Source organism: Dermacentor silvarum, chromosome 7 (genome assembly GCF_013339745.2).
Source record: "Dermacentor silvarum isolate Dsil-2018 chromosome 7, BIME_Dsil_1.4, whole genome shotgun sequence".
Classification (NCBI taxonomy): domain Eukaryota; kingdom Metazoa; phylum Arthropoda; class Arachnida; order Ixodida; family Ixodidae; genus Dermacentor; species Dermacentor silvarum.
In genome coordinates this window covers 41989352-41995677 of record NC_051160.1, presented here as the reverse complement: position 1 = coordinate 41995677, position 6326 = coordinate 41989352, and positions in this window count along the sequence as shown.

The window sequence follows — 6326 nt, the reverse complement described above, 5'->3', positions numbered from 1 at the left end:
TTCCGCTCAGCGATTTTATTAAGTCAGCGGGTGAAAAACAGCCCTCGGAAAAATGATGAATAAGTACTCGCGTCAATACTACCCCAAGAAGCGATGAAAAAGACACGATTCAATTGTGTCGCAGTGCATTTCACAAGACTGCCGCCCGGACGGAGCACTTCGCCGCAAAAAAATCCGCTGGCGCGGTTTCGTCGATTGGTGGCAGCCGAGCGAAGTTTGCTGTTCATGGTCCGCTGGAATATGCAAGTGACTGTTGCATATTCTCTATATTCTCACTCTCTATACAAACGAAAAAAATCGGCACATTGCCCTCTCGTCTCGGCACAGCAATTGCTGTATACGGAGCATACCGAGGTATACCGAGGATCATCGTCGCTGCACGGGCAATCGAACCTGTCTCCGCTTCGGATGGAGCCGTAGTTTCGATGGGACGGTAGCAACCGCTGACACGGCCTCGCCGGCGAGAATAGCTGCCGAACACGGCAATGTCGTCATCACCTCCCCAAAGTCTTCGTCGAGGGTGAGCGGTGTCGAACACGCCGTCTCCAGACTGCCTCCTGCAACGAACGTTGTACTAAGACTCCATGAAGGTGACGACGTCGTCGTCGTCGTCACTAGGAGGCTCAAGGATCACTACGTCGTCGTCGTCACTAGGAGGCTCAAGTATCACTACGTCGTCGTCGTCACTAGGAGGCTCAAGTATCACTACGTCGTCGTCGGCGGCGGCGGCGGTGGCTGCTTCGGCGGTGGCTGCGGAGCGCCTCTTGCGAGCGGCGAAATGTTCGGACATAATCTGCACATCCTCGCCTGCCGACACAGCAAATATCTCATCGCCAGCAGATGCAGGCTCCTCCGACTCGGTATCGGCCAATCTTCGCAGCTGACGAGGGAAGTGTTCGAAGAGAACGAGTACGTCGTCATCATCTCCGTTCTCATCACGGGGAAGACTCTCTGCTTGCGCGACAGGCAGGAAGCACACCGAAAGTTTTTCGGGCTCGTACACTCCCGACTCGGCGATGTCCCGAAGCTCGGACGCTGCGCATCTTGCGTTTACCTGGGTGTTCACGTCCACGCTTGCCTCGCGAGCTCTATGGTCATCGCTACCTTCAGTTGGCGCCGGAGACGCACACACAGGTAGACCCTCATCACTCAGTTCATTCGCTGCGATAGGAAATGAAATCCGTGGGCTGGTCGATGGGCGACTCTCCTCCGGCGAGTTGTCGTGGCCGAATCCTGGCGTAGGACAACGAGTAATAGCTTCAGCTTTCTCTATTTCTTCGCAAACAAAGCTGGATGTGGTCGTGCTTGCCTCGCTGCTCTGAAACTCGACCGCGTGTGGGGAACCCTCAGAAACTTCCGGCTCGGCGATTTCTCGACGATCGGTAGCTGCGCATCTTGCATCGGCCTCGGTGCTTCCTTCCACAGAGCCATCGCGAGCTCTGTCATCATTGTTACAGTCAATTGGTGTCGCGAGTGAAGACATAGGACGACCAACGTCACTGACGTCCTCCGCTGAGCCAGACAACAAAACGGGTGGGCCAGTTGATTGGCGACCCTCCTCCAGCGCCTTGTCGTACTCAGGTGCTGGAGTACGAGGACGAGCGATAGCTTCGACTGCTTTGTATTCTTCGCGTTGATTCGAGATAGCGACTCGAGACTGGCCATCAAAGAGACGGACTGCTCTGTCAGAGCGTTTCACAGCTTTATGTGGAAAAAAGCTGCGCTTAGTGCAGCATCGTAGTATCATGGACGCAAAACAGCCTGCGGAGAAAGGCTAATCGCTCTTGGCTAGGCATAAAGAGCGTCGTTTGCGGCCCGCTGTGGGTACTTGTCCCAGTTTGCGCACTTGTAGCGTTTGTTCCATGACTGATGGCCCTTCCTTGCTGGCTTGAAGTGCACGGTCTCGCATTGCGGTCATGAACGGCCGCCGACGTCGCTGAAGCGACCGTCATCCACAAGTAGCCTAGTAGCCAAGCTTTCCTCCTCGCCAAACGTGCGTCCTCCGAACCACCTCCGTCAGGGTAATGCGAACCGCTTGGAGCGCTCACCTGCTGAGCCGAGCATCGAGGAGCTTGTGGAACTCCTCCTATCACAGTCGACGGTAGTGCACGGCAAACAGGTGCAGAAAACGTCTCCACGCCTGTCGGCACTCGCTGTGGCGGAACGGTCTGTGGTGCTCCGATGTTGTCAAGGCTCGTGCTGGCTTGGGTGCCTGTGTTCTCGTCCCGTGTGCCATCCTTCGCTACTTCACGAGAAAAACCATCGCTTATCGAAACGAGAGTCGTAGCCACTGGCATCTTGTCTCGCGTGCACTGACCAGGCTTCTGCGTTTTGGCTTCATTTGCATATGTCGGTGATCGGTCCTTGCGCTTGCGCAGTTTCTTAACTTCTGGTACAAGTGGCTCTGGGGAAGGCTCCGCGGTGATCGACGCGGCCTTGAGAGTTGCGCGGGCTTGGCTCGTAACTTTTCCTTGCAGAACCGTACGTCTTACTGCCACAGAGTCAGAGACTGAGGGGGACGCCCGACAAACTTTGGCACTTGGCCGAGCGCGTTCCTGGTCTCTGAAGCATGCGTTACCCTTCGATGCCACTGCGGTAGCCGAGGCGTCACCTTGCACTTTGGTAGCAGAGTGCGGCCGCTTCAACGACGGCGCTGCGACGCTTGCATGTTCTTCTTTTCTGCTGCTGCGACGACTGGACGATCCCGATGGACGAGCGGGAGGGCGAACAAACGCCGACGAGCCGAGCTCTCGTTCTGTCCGAGACGTGGGATTCATGCTGTAGTACAGCTAGTGGCCGCGTTCTCACTTTGCGTCCGAGCAGTCGAAGATCCCGAGGCACCTCTGTAGCTGCAGGTCTTTCAATAGGAAAGAAATCATCCGGAGGCAGGCCGACAGGGCTGGTCACAACGTCGCGAATAAACTGCACGAAGTGCGGCGCGTCAAGAAGTTTCACCTCTCTCTGGAAGCGTTGGCTTCCGTCTACTGGCGAACGATAGCTCGAGCGCCTTCGCATGTGTCGTTGGTGGGGGCGCGCAACGCCTTCTGTAAAGACGCCTCCTATATGTCGGGACGCGTTCTACGCCAGCGTCTCGCCAGCGTCTCCAATGAATCGTTGGAGACGCTGGCGTTTCTCACTATATGCGCGGTCATTTCTGAGTGAGAAACTCTATGGGCGGGATGCTGAGCCAAACGCGCGTATTTTTTTGTTGTTGATGTAGCAAAGGCCAACGCTTTGGTTGGAGGGGCGCGCAACGCCTTCTGTAAAGACGCCTCCTATATGTCGGGACGCGTTCTACGCCAGCGTCTCGCCAGCGTCTCCAATGAATCGATGGAGACGCTGGCGTTTCTCACTATATGCGCGGTCATTACTGAGTGAGAAACTCTATGGGCGGGATGCTGAGCCAAACGGGCGTCTTTTTTTGTTGTTGATGTAGCAATGGCCAACACTTTGGTTGGAGGGGCGCGCAACGCCTTCTGTAAAGACGCCTCCTATATGTCGGGAAGCGTTCTACGCCAGCGTCTCGCCATTGTCTCCAATGAATCGATGGAGACGCTAGCGTTTCTCACTATATGCGCGGTCATTTCTGAGTGAGAAACTCTATGGGCGGGATGCTGAGCCAAACGCGCGTCTTTTTTTGTTGTTGATGTAGCAACGGCCAACGCTTTGCAACGGCGCACGGCTGTTCCTGGCCATGCTCCTTAGGCGTTCGTTGTGGCGCCCGGCCAGTAGCGCGCATAGGTATGGTTCGCAGAGACGTTAGCAGACTCCCCGCAGTGGCTCTGTGGCTCAGGATATTGCGCTGGTGAACACGAGATCGCGGGATCGAATCCCGGCCACCGCGGCCGCATTTCGATGGAGGCGAAGTGCAAAAACACCCGTGTGCTTGCGTTCTAGTGCATGTTAAAGAACGGTCAAAATTTCCGAAGTCCCCCACTACGGCGTGCCTCATAACCAGGTCGTGGTTCTGGCACGTATACCCCATAATTAAAAAATTCAAATCGAAAGGTGAGCCCTTAACAGCTTTGCTGTAAAAAATAGAACCAGGGTGCCTCCATATCCTCCCCGCCCGCCACTCCGTACAGGGTTGAGACATGTGGTGGAGACATTGGGCCTCTTCGATTATGTAATCCCGGACTGCCCGCAAACCGTCCGTGGCTTCCGGTTTGACTAGCCTTGACAGAAGAGTGTGTCACATTCACGTGATCCAGATGTCGGGGACTCTTTGACTGGGCTCTCGCCGCCAAAACCACCACTGTCATGCTCAGCTCGCATGTCGAGACGTGAAAGCTTGTACTGTAACGCTTGGTACTTACTCGATTTGGCCTCACCGAGGCATAGTTATATAGAACGCAGGCGAGAGCTTGCGCGGGAAAGAACGCGCGGAAAACGCAACGAACTAGAGAATTGCGCCTGCAACAACACGGAGAAGCTTCTGAAGGAGTTGCTGATATTATATCTCTTAAAATACGGCAGTCATAATAGGGTTCATACACAACAGATAGAATCGACGACAACATTCGACGAGTAAGTTCCAAATCATGCAGACGCGTCTTGCGTTGAGCGATAATATTAAGTTAGCGGGTGAAGCACAGTGCTCGGAAAAATGACGAATAAGTACTCCCGTCAATACTACCAGAAGAAGAGATGAAAAAGACACGATTCATTTGTGTCGCAGTGCATTTCCCAGGACTGCCGTCTGGACGGAGCACTTGCAATGGCCGCAAAAAACAAAAACAAAAAAAAAAAAGAAAGAAAGAAAGAAAAAGAAAAATGCGTTCGCGCGGTTTCGTTGCTTTGTGGCAGCCGAGCGAAGTTTGCTGTTCATTATCTGCTGGAATATGAAAGTGACTGTTGCATTTTGTAGGCCTGAACAACCTTCGTGCGACAATGGCTGCTCTCCATGTCAACATAAAATATGTCTCCCCAACTACGCCACAGGAAAGGTGACGGACGCGGCCAGTGTTACCAGAGCCGCTGCCAGAGCACTATGAACATCCCTTATCAGTTTCTATCACGGATATATTTATGAAGGTTATATATGCATCAAATGTATGTACCAACAAATGGGAACTCCCGTATGCTGACCGGCAATGTGTAGTGCCAGTAAGCACCCACGTCTGTATTGCGTAGGAAAAAAAAAATAATTTGCATAATACCTGAACATACATTGTCGGCTCACAGTATATGTTAAAGCAAGCCGACATCTTAATAGAACACACATGATCAGCAGATTGTTTGATTTACTCCATTTCAGCTAGCCGATCCAGCATGTGCCATTCGACGTGTGCCCAGTCCTGGTCAATCCTCCGGGGTGGCAGTATGCCACTGTGACGCAAGAGGTATATATATACATAATCGTTAAGTGTTGCTTGATTGATGCCGCACTGCTCTGTGCGTACACTTCTTATCACCATTCTCCCATCGATAAGCATCGTACGTCGCCTTCGTTCTCATGATATCTCTGCTTAGATGTCTCGCATTGTGCGTCCACCTGATTTGGTGTTTGTATTTTGGCATATATAGCTTGTCAGCGGGGCAGTGCACTATAGGCACCAAAAAACTAGTACACGAGGTTATGACTTTATGTGGTGGATAAGCACAAACATTGCATGCTATGTTGCGTGTTTCATAAGACAAAGGTAAACGCGATGGCACGCATGCCGTTAGTTTTAGAGGATTTTTTTTAACACCGCTTGACTTACGCTCCGTTTCACTATAAGTTCCAACATGTGCGCTGAATCTGCACATTTTATTCTTCAGCCTGCGTAGAACAAAGAGGCATGCAATAATTCTTTTCTTCGGGTTGACCTCACGAAAACTTTACGGTGAACCCTTAAATTAAGAATAAACGTAATACTTTACCCAGGAAATGACCCACTGTTGCATAAACTCGAAGACTCAGCGGGGGCTCTTGCCTCCTTGGTGTTAGGGAGCATTATAAGAGACAGTCGGCTTACTCGTGAATTTTTATTATACGATTGTGCTTGCATAATACAACACAGTGGTAAGATTTAACCACAAACGAAAGCGCAGCCAAACAAGTTAAGCTCTGACGTCACGCATCTGATAAGAGCTACTCAGCCCTCTCGCGAAACAATCCCCTAACGCTGGTTTAGTTGCTGCGCCTACTTGATGACATCGAACACTATGCACATCCCAACACAAGCAGGAAGACGCCTGCTTGTTTTGTTTTTTCTCTTAATAAATGTTTTTCCTCCTCCTCCTCCTATGCGCATTTCGGATGAACGGGCGCTGAGCCGTGCTCCCTCAAGGGCTGCAGAAGATAGCGCCAACCTTTCCCTTTCCCTCAAGAACCACTTATC